The sequence below is a fragment of the Delphinus delphis genome, chromosome 18, assembly GCF_949987515.2.
Source record: "Delphinus delphis chromosome 18, mDelDel1.2, whole genome shotgun sequence".
NCBI lineage: Eukaryota > Metazoa > Chordata > Mammalia > Artiodactyla > Delphinidae > Delphinus > Delphinus delphis.
In genome coordinates this window covers 32184921-32199729 of record NC_082700.1, presented here as the reverse complement: position 1 = coordinate 32199729, position 14809 = coordinate 32184921, and the positions used below count along the sequence as shown (strand labels likewise).

The window sequence follows — 14809 nt, the reverse complement described above, 5'->3', positions numbered from 1 at the left end:
AGGCAGAATTATGAAATTTGTAAGCTTTTCAGTGGTGTCTATTGAGCGCCAACTACCATAAGGCTTTTCTGAAAACAGTGAGGACGACACCAAACCAGTCTTTGTCTAGAAAACCTTATCTATCAAAGTAGTAAATGGTGACAACTACTATTTCCATTTTTTTTAACTGTATCCTACTTTAAAGTAGAAAGAGCATAAAGAATAATATAGTCAAATTATATGATTTTGCTAAATGTCATTGGCTTAATTTCTTGAGAATCTTTTTTGTTCTCTTTCTGATGAATTTGTGCCTGCCTAAGGAAGGGAACTATTAAAATACTAATTGTTTTTGACACCCTTACACTTGGGCTTTCAAGCAGAATTAAGTACTACCTGTAAGTGTCAAAAGACTTAAACATTTTTTAAGGAGACTTTTCTAGCCCAAGAATATAAAACAATTTGGGTGATTTCACATTTTATTCAAACATCAGTCTCTGCTATTTACTATGTAGTCAAGCAAAAGGAAGAACAAACTCAGCAGGGCTCCTGCCTGGGTAAGGATGCCCTGTGGGTAGACAGAAAGGCCTTTCTAATTTATAGTCAGGGCAGGACAACCTTTTGGCTAGTCATTATCAAACAGACTCTTAAGCATGAACAGGTTAGAAAGTTCTCAAGTAGTGAGGACCTCAAGTTGTTTTAAAAGGACATTTATGCAAGAAATAGCAAATGCCTCTCATTTAATGAGTACTCACAGATATAAGTTGAAGGCTGAGACTAAATTGAGTGAAAGGAGATAAAGAACTATTTTATAAGAAAAGTTATGTCCTTGACTTCTCTGAAATAGTTATGATTAATATGTCTCTTGTTCTGTTTGTGTTACACAGTGGACTATAATTGTTATCTTTAAATTTGGGGGCCCATTCTAAATCTCTCCTTTTCTTATAGCATAGGTTCAGAGTCTGAATTTATAAGGAGTCAATGGATAGACTCTAGAAGCTCCTTTAGCTCTGTACTTTCATTTTAGATTTTGTGCTTGGGCATATTTTTTTTCCTGCTCAAAGGATCTGTTGATTTTATCAAATTCTCCAAAGAATAAAAAATAATTATTTTATTGTTTTATTACTGTTTTTTTACAAATTTTCTCTATTTTTACATGTTACATTTTTATGCATATATACGTGACGTGTTTTCCCCATTTGTGACTACGTCAATAAGAGTCTAGTTCTCAAATGACTTTTACTGTTATTTTTTTGTCATTTGAAAACTAAACTTTCATTGACATAATCACAAATGTGGAAAACATATCAAATGGTTGGCGGATCTACAATTTTAGTGACAAATAAATTGTTTAGGATAAACAGTTAAGGTCCAGTGAACTTGTGCTACTGTGGAGGTTCACTCAGGAGGCAGGGAGGGGAAGACATCACCTGTACCCAGGACTGCCATTAGTCTTGCTGGATCTCCCAGGCAGGAAGGTGTGTGTGCAGGGCTCACTGGGTTATGCAGCTGGGAAAGAGCAGTCTCCCAGAGGCCAAGAGAAAGAGCAGTCAGCAAAGCCATAGGCTTCAAAAAGGCCAGGTAAGGAAAGGATGGAGGAGTGCCCAGGCACAGATTGGATTGAAGGACACAGGTGTCACTGTTCACCTCTGGAAGAGCAGTTGTGGTAGAATAGTAGAGACTGAAGCCAGACAGTGTTGGTTAGAGTAGTGGAGGCTGTCCTTTCTAAAAGCCTGGGTATGAAAGAATGAAACAGAAGGGAAATAGCTGGAACTAGAACAGGTTGTAGTTCAATGAAGGGGTTGTGTTTCTTTGCCTTTCGTGTGGCTCTGGCTTTACTGTCTGTATTCTGAAGGGAAGGAGCTCCAGAAGGGAGGGATGAGTGTTTGGTGGGGCAGTATTGAGGGTGAGGTTGCTGGGGGATGGTATGGGAGAGCACCTGGACGATGGAAAGAAAGGATATATGGAGAGAAGTGGATACAAATATTGAGTAAGGGAGTTTGGAGGTCTCACGTGATGAAGTCTTTTTTCTCTGAGAACTAGGATATAAGGTCTCCTCCTGAAAGTGACAGTCTCTGGGTGAGGAAGGAAGGCAAGGGCAGTGGAGGATGGCATGTCTCCTAGATGGATTGTGAGAGGTTACTGCTCAGGGAGATGCAAGATAATATTTGCATCAATGGCCCAGCTGAAAAAAGAGGCTATTACTTGTGTAATAATGGCTGTCCGTAAAGTCTGAGGGAAAGAAAAGTAGCCCAGGTGCTTCACAGGCCCTGTGACAAAGGGCATTTTGTTCTCCAACTGCCTAAAAGTTCTAAAGGTTAATCTCCAGATATAACCATAGGGGTCAGTTTGGCAGTAGGCCAACTGAGTGTGCTTTAGAGCAGGAGTCCCCAACCCTCAGGCCACGGACCGGTACCGGCCCGCGGACTGTTAGGAACCGGCACAGCAGGAGGTGAGCAGCAGGCAAGCGAGCGAAGCTTCATCTGCCGCTCCCCATGCTCTCATTACCGCCTGAACCACACCCCCACCCACCGTCCCTGGAAAAATTTTCTTCCATGAAACTGGTCCCTGGTGCCAAAAAGGTTGGAGACTGCTGCTTTAGAGCACCAGCCAAGCAGAGTCATCCCTTTTTTTAGAGGATAAGGTATTTCATGTTTTAAAATAGCGTAGTACTTAATTAGGAAAATAATGGACACTCTGTTGGAACATCTATGCCATCTAAACACGATGCTGAAACTGTGTTTAAGCATTGTTTGGGTGTCGTGCTACATATGAGGAAGGCACTCTAGCAGGGATGGTGGGGACCCTAATGCAGCTGGTTTTCCTCCAGGCATGTGCCAACTACATCATGTGTCTGAGATCTTTTCCTACAAAAACAACGCTTGGTGCTAAACTCAATATTTCTAAGGTACTACTAGATTTACTTTTATATTTTATTTTATTTGCCCCTCATTAAAGTTCAGTCTGGAGTAGCCACAGATACAGAAACCACTTTTCAAGATTGTCATCAGTATCAGAAATAAAGGTTTTGCCAAGTGCCTGTCAGGTATTGTAGTTACTTAAAAAATAGCAATAGCTGTTCTTACTCGCTGACTATTTGTGAAAGCATAAAACTAGCCAGATTTTGAATCCTGCTTATAGAAGCCTTGGGTGATCTGGTCAAACAGAATGACTTGAAAACAGCATGGAGTCAGGCTTGGGCTTTAGAGGCAGACAGGCCTTGGTTTGACTTCTTGACTTAATAAAAGGGTGACCCTAGCAGCTTATTTAACCTTTGGATTTCCTTTTCCTCAGCTGTAAGAGAAATTACACTATGTGCTTCATAGACTATTTGGAAGATTAAATAGGGACTATACTAAAGTACCTACAGTTGAGTAGATAGTTAATAAATTCAATAGATGTTAGTTCCTCCTCATTCTTCCCCTTCTCTGCCTACCTTCCATGATGCATGTGTCAATAGAAAGATTATAAATTCTTGAGCAAAGTGACAGTAGTATGCAGAATGGGTGTGCTAATTGGAGAGATTGAAATTAATTCTGTTACTATGAATAGTTCCTATACTGCACTTAAAGTGCATTAATTGGTATGAATTAGTTTAGAAAAGAAAAAGACAAAAAATTAAAAGTCTATAGAGACTTTTGGTTTTAAAATAAAATAATAAAGGTATTTTTACCTCCTTTTCCCCATGGGAGTCACCACAAAGCCACAAGGAAAAGGAGTAATGAAAACCAGTGTCAACTTCTATGAAGTCAAGACATGTTTAACCTGGAACAACTGCATATAAAGACAGGGAAGCAGATATTGCGGGAGAGAGGAAATTGGAATCCAGGTGTATTCATTTCCAAGGCTACCAAACAAATTACCGCAAACTGGGGGCCTTAAAACAACAGAAAATTGTTCTCTCACAATTCCAGAGGCTAGAAGTCCGAAATCAAGGTGTTGGCAGTGTTGGTTCTTCCTGGAGGCTCCGAGGGAGGACCCATTCCCCCTCTCACATTTCTGGAGGTGGCCGGCAGTCCTCGATGTTCCTGGGCTTGTGTCTGCGTCACTCTCATCTCAGACTCCGTCTTCTCATGGCCTCCCTGTGTGTCTCTGTGTCTTCACATGCCCTTCTTATATGGCCACGAATCATTTGGTTAGGGCTCACCCTAATCTAGTGTGACCCCACCTTAGCTTGATTACATCTGCAAAAGCCCTATTTCCAAATAAGGTCACTTTCACAGGTACCAGGTGTTAGGACTTCAACATAAATTTTGGGTGACACTGTTCAATCCCCAACAGTGGGGGATCCCAATGAGAAACAGACTGATGTGCTCCTCACAGCATCACATAAGGGCTCAGGAGTCACGGGTGCCAGGAACCACTGACAAGAGGAATGAGACACCCAGCTGAAAGTGGGGGTGATGGCAAAGGAGCAGGTCAACCTCCATCCAGGCAGCATGGCTCCCAAGTCCAGACTTGTGACCCTCCGGCTGCACTTCCCTCCCTTCCTTTCCTCCTCCCCTCCAGGAGGTGGGAGGTACAGATGTTGTTTGGAAAAATTGTGCTGGAAACTATAAATGGGGTGCAAGCTAGAGGTGAGGTGCTGCACTGGAAACAGGGGTTACCTGAACACAGAGGTGGATCTCCAGGAGAAAAGAGGAGACGTGAATAGCACAGTCCTCTTCTGGCCCCAGCCACCACTCAGTGGAAGCCAAGCTTATACTCCAAGCAGATGACAGAAGATTTTTCTGGAGATAATGAACAGTCTAGAGAAAAGGCCTTCAGATACTGGCATTATGGGCCCCCTTCCCTCAAAAAATGCTAACTTACTGCAAGAGCATTCCACAGAGAAGCCCACTAGTTAACAAGCCTACTCACACAAATTATTTTCTCTGAAATATTAATTTGGCCCAAGGACTCATCAGCTGACATTTGATGAAAACATTCAACATGAAAAAAGAAGGGAAACAAACCAGAGGAACTCTTAGTAAACAGAGAATAACACCATAATAATTGCAAAGATGTCAAATATTTCAATGATGAAAAGAATAGGATGATATATGTCATATATATAAGATATATATATATGTATAAAAGGATTAGAAACAAAAATCTTTTGGATATGAAAAATATAGTAGCAGAAAAAAACAGTACAGTATTTTGAAAAGCATAAACATACAGAGTTCTAGGGAAGATAAGGGGGAAAATGTAGAATTTACAGATAATCTGATATATCTGACTGTACAATTTTTATTATATTTGTATAACTGTATACGACTGTGTACAATTGTATAATTGTATTATAAAGCTTTGGGGACAAGTATGGAAAGAGTGATAGGCACTAGGAAAATAAGAAGCAATTGTTAATTCTAGAAAAAAGTGATGTACAGTTGACCCTTGAACAACATGAGTTTGAACTATATGGGTTCACTTATATGCACATTTTTTTTTTCAGTAGTAAACATTATAATACTACACGATCTACTGTTGGTTGAGTCCATGAATGTGGAACCACAGTTGGGAGGAACCTCGTGTATGGAGGGCTGACTATAAATCCTATGCAGAGTTTCAAATGCGTGGAGGGTCGGGGCCCCTATCCCCGTGCTGTACAGGGGTCAACTGTATAATCATGGTACACTACTGGAATTTGGCATGGCCTTGTATGCTATTTTACAGTCATAATAGTAAAAGCACTGTGGTAGGCAGATTCCAAGATGGCCCTCGGTGATTGCTGCCTCCTGTTGTTCTTTCTCATGTAACCCACCCCCCAAACATTTTCCAGCATTAGTCTGTATAACCAGCGGAATGGGGTAGAAATGATAGTATGTCACGTCTGAGATTAGGTTACAAAAGATACTGTGACTTTCGTCTTGGGTGCTGTGTCTCCCCGTTTCTTGGTTCTGGGAGAAGCTATGTTGTGAGCAGCCCTATGGAGAGACCCAAGCTGTGAGGATATTAAGCTTCAATCTATCACAATAGAAAATCAATAAGTAATGTCTATAATTGATGAATCAAGAGGTAGCAGGAGAAGCATCAATAAGGAAGAGAGTCAGGGACAGTGGACTGCTGTGTTTCATTGGCAGCCTTTTGGATTTCTTCATAAAGTAACCATTAACTTTAAAGAAAGTTAAAGTTAGAAGTATGAAACATCTAAATGGGCAGCAGGTGGGCAGTCAGGATGGCGAAACACCTAATGACTCAGTTTATCCCTATTGAGAATAACCAGAAGCTAAAATCTCTCGTAAGTTGTTTATCTCCTTCTTTACTAAAATACACAGATTTTACTTTTACTTTTCATTTTTCTTTTTCACTTTCTCTCTTCTAATAACTGTGTATAAAGGAGACTTCTCTCTGTTCTAGCTTTCAGCTTTTCATTTTTATGTGATCCAGAGACTAAAGTGCTCTTCACTATGCATTCTTAAAGAGTGATGATATGGGTGATAAGAGTGAGTTACGGTGGTACCTCTAGCTCAGGATAATGACTGTGCTTCTCCATATAAATCATACAGTCTTCCCACTTTTTTTGTGTCCTGTAGATAGCATTGGCCAGTGATTTTGCAGCACGTATCTGAATATATTTGTCCTTTGTAATTCTTAATGTGAGAGAAAATGACGGAAATGCATAATAGAGAAAATCAAGCACCACTCTATTTTTTTTCTTTTTTTTTTTTTTTTTTTTTTTGCCTTTTAGAGCAAAAGTAGCCTTCCGGTGCTGCATAAGAACTTGATGGCTAATCTGTATTCACTGACTCCTTAGGAAACAAGAGAATGGGATGAGATTTGCATTTGGAATTCATATTAGTTACAGTTATTGAGTGAGTGTTTGTAAATTAGTGTCTTAATACATTACACTGGCCTCATGAAAGCCAAGGATGTAGCTAATGTAGCTAGAAGAACTATTTGTGCTTTGGAGGGGAATGGTGGTATGACTACTTGTTATGTAGTCTAGGTAAGGAGGTAAATATTTTTCTACTTTATGAGGGTCTATAAATTTATTTAAGAAAGCATTCACATGCATTAGGAAAGCTGCATGTCCCATTGATTCCCAAATAAATTAGAAATTATTAGTGTTAACCATGATGTACGTTATTGTGATATGATAGCATTTGGCTTAAACAGTTTCACCATTTATTAGCTCTGATATTAGAATAAATGACAATGATCATTAAATGCTATGTACATTATCATTTAACTAATTATGCTCGCAATCTCCTTCTATTAGTCAAACATCTTTGGGTTAATTAGAGGAGCTGCCTAATCCCGATTTCTAGAGGAATAATGAAATAAAGGAACATTGAAGTATGCTAAAGAAAGTGTTAGCGCATCACCGTTTACCTCATATATCGACTTCATTTACCCTCACCCAGTGCATTATCGTAGCCTCAAGGTTAAAAGATTCTGGCAATTCTTTTTATTTTGAAATATGATTAGGCCGTTAAATTATATGTTCATACTTTTCCCATTAAAGCATGTATGCAGCAAAAAAGTGCTAATATGCAAATGAAAACAAAATTCTCATACCCATATTGAAAGATGAACCAAAAAACACTGTTTAGATTAAGCATTAAAAATGTTAATAACACCTTGTACTTTGATTCTGACAAGCTAATAACTCCAAATCCATAGAATTTTAAGGTTACAAGTATAAGACACAACCAAGAAACTTTTATTATTAGTCCTTTTATTTCTTATTCTTGTTAATATAGTTAGGCTAAGGGATTCTTAAGCTGATGTTTGTTAAACCATGAGCAGGGTTTTATTTAATCCAAACTATATTTTATCATTGGGTGAAAAGTATAACTTCATCCCTTTGTCTTAGTCTTCCCCATGTCCCAAAGGAGGAGAAAAAAAGAGAAAAGTATCTTTTAAAATTCATTGTGACTTGTCATGAGGCAACTTCTCAAATAATGATGATGAGGCTCTATTTTTGAACGTGCAGACAGAAATAAATGAAGGGCATAGGGCGTGAAAGGGTAACTAGTACAGTCTCCCAGGCAGAGAGAAGCACCGCCCAAGAGAGCCCCTGGGATCCGTGTTACACTTGCAGCCGTTGGCAGCAGTATCCTCTCTAATAAGTCTCAAGGTTTTCATCACTTCCTGAACACTGCTCTGTCTGTTTGCTACTCATTTGCTGGAAACTGGACAAGGCCTATTACTCTCCATTCTATTAACCTCCTTTCTCTTCATTCACTGATCCCCATTCCCTTTCCTCACCTAAATATAAAAAGACATGATCTGCTCAGGGTGAGAGATAAATATATTCAGTAATGGAACTAAGTAGGCAGAGTCAGTAACCCTAGGTACTATGTCATAGTAACTTGTAATGTTTCCTAGAAATTAACTCTGTGTCTTCTACATATTTGTTTGTTTTAAAGCCAGGAAAAGGGAAGGTTTTGAGAGTAATGTTTTTAATTATTAGTTTGTGATGAGTTTTCATGTCTTGCTGGTATGCTCTCTTTGTGGTAGTTTCTCTGCCCCTGGGTCCAGGCCTATCTGTTTTGAAAAGTGTGATTTATTTGTTTCCATGTTGTAGACCTATAGGGTTAGTCACGTGTTCCTCTTCTAAACAGATCTGTAGTCCTACCTAGAATGTCTTTATAGTTTTACACTAAGATCTTCTTTAACCCTTCACTGTCCTCTTTCAAGAAATACCGAATACTATTTCTACTTTCTTTTTTTTAAGTAAAATTATTCTTTATTATTTGAAAAAATTTTTAATTTAATTTTTAGTTTATATGGGAGTATAGTTAATTTAAAATGTTGTGTTAGTTTCAGGTGTACAGTAAAGTGATTCCGTTATCGCTTCTCAGCCTTTTGCCTAAGATCAAGTGTAGTATCTGTTCTTATTAGTATTTCAAAATCAGGAATAAAAGACTTATAAATGTACAAATTGTTGCCTCAGCAAAGCCCTCTCCTTGTTTCAGTAAAGTACTTGGCACTATGCATTTCACTGCACTGGGAAGTATTATTTAGTTTTGTTTAAACATTTCTTATCTTATACTTCTTACTGCATTTTAAATGTATACTGTATATAGAAGAATAACATATAGAAAAGTACACACTTCCTGAGTACCTGGCTTGATGAATGCTCATAAAGTAAGCTTACCTATGTAACCAATACCCAGATCAAGAAACATTATTAGAAACACAGAGCCCCTTCCAGATTCTCCCTTTCATAACCTCGCATCCCACACATATCCTGACTGTGATAGCAGTAACTAGACTTACTTTGTCCTTTTTATAAATACAACCTTACGCTTTGTTCCATGTTGTTGTGTGAGGTTGTAATTTGTTTGTTCTAATGGTTATTTAGCATTCCACTCTGAATATGTGATTTTTTTTTCTTTTGTTCGTGGATATTTATATTGTTTCTAGATTTGGGCTATTACAAATAGTGCTGCTAAGAACATTCTTATACATGTCTTCTGGCTCTGTCAGAAATATACCTATTGATCTGCATGAGCTGTTTGTATATTTTGGAAATTAATCCTTTGTCTGTTGCTTCATTTGCAAATATTTTCTCCCATTCTGTGGGTTGTCTTTTTGTCTTATTTATGGTTTCCTTTTCTGTGCAAAAGCTTTTAAGTTTCATTAGGTCCCATTTGCCTATTTTTGTTTTTATTTTCATTACTCTAGGAGGTGTGTCATAAAAGATCTTGCTGTGATTTATGTCAGAGTGTTTTTCTTATGTTTTCCTCTAAGAGTTTTATAGTGTCTGGTCTTACGTTTAGGTATTTAATCCATTTTGAGTTTATTTTTTTGTATGGTGTTAAGGAGTGTTCTAATTTCATTCTTTTACGTGTAGTTGTCCAGTTTTCCCAGCACCATTTATTGAAGAGGCTGTCTTTTCTCCATTTTATATTCTTGCCTCCTTTGTCATAGATTAGTTGACCATAGGGGCATGAGTTTGTCTCTGGGCTTTCTATCCTGTACCATTGATCTATGTTTCTGTTTTTGTGCCCTACAAACAATAAATGCTGGAGAGGGTGTGGAGAAAAGGGAATCCTCTTGCACTGTTGGTGGGAATGTGAATTGGTACAGTCACTATGGAGAAGAGTATGGAGGCTCCTTAAAAAACTACAAATAGAACTACCATATGACCCAGCAATCCCACTACTGGGCATATACCCTGAGAAAGCCATAATTCAAAAAAACACATGTACCCCAATGTTCATTGCAGTACTATTTACAATAGCCAGGACGTGGAAACAACTTAAATGTCCATCGACAGATGAATGGATAAAGAAGATGTGGTACATATATATAATGCAATTTATTCAGCCATAAAAAGAAATGGAATTGGGTCATTTGTAGAGATGTGGATGGGCCTAGAGTCTGTCATACAGAGTGAAGTAAGTCAGAAAGAGGAAAACAAATATTGTATATTAACACATACATGTAGAATCTAGAAAAATGGTACAGATGAACGTATTTGTATGGCAGGAATAGAAACACAGAACTAGAGAATGGACATGTGGACACAGGGGGGAACGGGAGGGTGGGATGAACTGGGAGAATAGGTTTGACATAAATACACTACCATGTGTAAAATAGATAGCTAGTGGGAACCTGTGGTATAGCACCGGGAGCTAAGCTCGGTGCTCTGTGATGACCTGCATGGGTGGGATGTGTGTGTGTGGGGTGGGGGATGTCCACGAGGGTGGGGATATATGTATACATATAGCTGATTCACTTCACTGTACAGCAGAAACTAACACCACAGTGTAAAGCAATTATACTCCAAAAAAAAAAAAAAGGAAATATACCTAGATGTGTAATTGCTGTTTCAGTGGATAAGCGTATCTTCAGCTTTAGTAGATGCTGACCAACAGTTTTCTAAAACGATTGTACCAGTTTATATTTCCATCAGCAGTGTATGAGAGTTTTCATTTCAGCAATTCTGGTAGGATAGCTCATTGTGGTTTTGATTTGCCTTTCCCTCATGAGTAACTTGAATACCATTCCATGTTCTTTTGTCTTTTTGAATATCTTATTATGTGAAGTGCCTATTCAAGTCTTTTGCATATTTTTCTATTGGCTTGTAGGTGTTTTTCATATTGAGAATAAATAGATTTTGGTACAACTTAGAACTCCATCGTAACACTTATGTCAAACTGCCCATTAAAGGAAAGACTGTGTTACTTTTTAGTAATATAATATTCTGTATCACTCAGATGTTCTAGTGAGAGACCTTAGAATGACAGGTCTGGTCAATATATGTTAAAAGAGCAAGCATGTTGTAGACTCTGCTGCCTATTTACCCTGTTCTGTTAAATTCCCTTTGGTGTACCTGTCCATTGTCTTTTCCTCCTTGTTGTCATGTGAGAGCAATTCAGGGCCCCTCTAGCTTTTCTGACTGAACTGGGGACACTACAAGAACATTATTCTAGAAAAGCTATGTCATGGTAAAACTTCAGAAAACCATTTGTAAAATGAATGAATGAATAAATGAGTGAATGAGTGAATACATGAGTGAATATGTGAATACATGGAAGAAAGAATAAACACATGATGGCATAACTGGGTCTTGAAGTTGGGCCTTCCAATGCTAATCTTGATATAAATTCCATTATGCCCTAATATTTACTATTAATCAGGAAATATTGAGTATGGTAAACTATTGCCATAAAACCTTGTCCTCAACTTGTAACTCACAAACGTGTATCAGAGGTGAACTCTCAAAGTAACAAACTTGTGATGCATTTAGATTTAATTTTATGATAAAATTTGAGTAGCTTTTTTTAAAAACTATTTTTGAATACATAGTCTATTACCAAAGAAAAAATTCAGTTCAATGCACATGATTCTACTATTGATGAGTTAGATCCAGATTAAGTGAATGAATGTATACATTTCTCCTAGAAGATCACTGTCATTTATATGTCACAAAAAAATGTATCATATCTTCCAAGGTCAAATATCAACATATTAATTAAGGTAGTTTTAAACTGATACAGAATAAATATGAAGTAGAAGCTACTCTTAGTTTTTATTTATTTTTTTTATTAATTTTTTTTAAAATTGTGGTTAAAAAAACACATAAAATTTACTGTCTTAATAATTTCTAAGTGTATAGGTCAGTATAGTGTTAAGTATATTCACATTGTTGCACAAACAGATCTCCAGAACATTTTCATCTTGCAAAACTCAAGCTCTATAACTCATTAAACAACGACTCTCCATTTCCACCTTCCCTCAGCCCCTGGCAACCACCATTCTACTTTTCTGTTTTTATGAACTTAATTACTATAGGTACTCATATAAGTGGAATCATACAGCATCTGTCTTTTTGCGACTGGCTTATTTCACTTAGCATAATGTCCTTAAGGTTCATCCATGTTGTAGCATGCGTCAGAATTTCCTTCCTTTTTAAGGCTGAATAATATTCCATAGTATATATGTACAACATTTTGTTTATCCATTTATCTGTTGATGAACCTTTGGGTTGCTTCCACTTCTTGGCTATTGTGAATAGCGCTTCGATGAACACAAGAGTGCAAATATCTCTTCAAGATCCTGCTTTCGATTCTTTTGGATATATACCCAGAAATGGGATTGCTGGATCATATGGCAGTTCTATTTTTAATTTTTTGAGAAACCACCATACTGTTTTCCATAGCAGTTGAACCATACTCTTAGTTTTTAAATGTTGATTCTAATTTATGGAAGGGGGAAAATGATATGTAGTTTACTAAGTATGTGTTCTTAAGTTCATTACTTACCATGCTTCCTTCTCTATAAAATGTGGTATTAGACTATCCCATAGTAAGGATGGGCCCTACATTTTTAGCCAGCTTCTTTAGGGTTTTACCTTTACATGGTTTAAAAATTTTTACTGTTTAATAAACAGCACTATTTATTCAGGACAAGTTAACAGATATGAACAATTTTAAGGCTTTGTTATTCATATTGCCACACTGATGTGGGAATGGTGAAGAGATTATACTAATTTATACTCCTACCAGCATCCAGTGACTGTGTCCATTCCTCAAACCTTCAACAGCACTAGATGTGTTTCACAATTTTCAGCAATTAGACAAAATAGTATCTCATTGTTTTGCATTTTTAATTAGCAATTAAATTATATCTTTTTGTCTTTTATTATAACTGACAAAATGTGAGGGGCAGGGAGATCAGAAACAGAGGAGGAGGAAAGAAACTTTCTCAGTATTTCTTTTCAAAATATGTCATCCATTAAGGAAAAACCATACATTTTAATGTTGTTATCTCTTCTGTCTTATTTCTCAGCTAGGAAGAGTTATTATTACTGTTTATTTGTGATGATTTTTCAATGCTGCTAGTCCAGGAGTAGGTTTTTTTTTTACATTTTGGTTGTTAATAACAATACATATAACCATCTCTTGATTTATTGGAGTAATGAGGTAGAGATAGAGGGATGGAAATCAGAGACAGACCTAAATCCCAGTGGCACATAAGTGGTAAAGGGAAAGCTAAAATCTCAGGTGGACTCACACCTCCTTCCCTGGGGGTTTTGGGTCATTAGGCAGCAGCTAATAGATCTGTATAGATGCTTGTGACTAAACAGTCTACTTGATGCCAGCAGAGCCAGTTGAAAGGTAAAGAAACTGAGCCAACCAACAAACTGCTTCGGGACAATTTTGGCAGCAATATTAACAGATTTTTTTTTCCACTGAATTTATCACATGAATCCTTTTAATAAAAGGTATTTCAGTAATGAAGGCATTATACATTATGAGCACTTGGCTAAAATGTGAGTTTTTAAAAATTAATAATTTATATACCTTACTTACTTCTAGGAAGAATTTGGGATGGCTTTCAAAAGAAAGCATATAACAATCCTAATTGTAATTATAAGAGAAAACAGACACTGTAAGAAAACAAGAAAGTTGACTCCTTAGCTTACAGCTTTGGTTCTCAACTTTAGCATCTATCAGAATCCCTTGAGAGGCTTAACCAAACACAGGTTGCTAGGTCTACCCCAGAGTTACGGATTCAGGAGGTTTGTGGTGGGCATGAGAATTTGCATTTCTCATAAATTCCCAGAGGCTGCTCATCCAGGAACTACACTTGGAGAACCACAGATCTTCTATCATCATGTTTCTTGAGTATTTGGAATCATGATTGATTAATATTAGATTTTTTTTATTAAATAGTTTCTATTTGTGAACATATATCTCACTATCTAATCACACATAACAGCTATGTTATTATTTTCATAAGGCTCTTCATATGGATATAAAGGATATGATTGGTTATAATTTCCAGTCATTTTGAACCTTGGCCACATTAAATACACCTAGAGAGTTTTTAAATAACACCAATATAGAACCTTATTTCCACGGATTCTGATTTAATTGGTCCATGATGAACAATATTTTTTAAAACTTTCCTTGTGATTCCAAAGTGCAGCCAGAGTTGTAAGACACTGATAGGTAGAGAGAAGAATAGCCCATATTGCCAACAGATAATCAGGTTGTTTCATCTGTGGCTTGGGTTCCCCCCCCCCCCCCATCAATCTGCCTAGCTACTCATTCCCATTTTTATCTGTGTGGTATGCTTTTGGTTCTTAAGTATGCCATTTTGTTCTTCTCTTAATTGAACTTTATCTGTTTTTGATGAACTATTTCTCTAATCTATCAAGGTCATTTTAAATTGTATTTCTTTCTTCGAAAGTGTTTAACCCCTGCCCAACTAAGTATCATCTGCCAGTTTAATGAGCAGATTTTCAATTTCCTAATTGAGATTGTACTCATTATGTTTTAATATTTTATAATTTTATTGCAAATTATTTCTAGCGTGCGTGTGATGCTACCTTGACTCTGCCCTGGCCGTGCACATTTTCTTCATTATCAGTGAACATTTATTTAGT

General features: G+C 37.2%; 1 protein-coding gene and 1 non-coding gene across 5 annotated transcripts in view; both read left to right on the top strand.

Moving 5' to 3' along the window:
* DIAPH3 (diaphanous related formin 3) overlaps positions 1–14809 on the top strand; it is a 546819-nt gene that overhangs the window by 420526 nt on the left and 111484 nt on the right. The window lies entirely within an intron of this gene.
* LOC132413970 (U2 spliceosomal RNA) lies at positions 8757–8939 on the top strand. Its single transcript, XR_009516854.1, has one exon. It is a non-coding gene; the product is annotated as a U2 spliceosomal RNA (small nuclear RNA).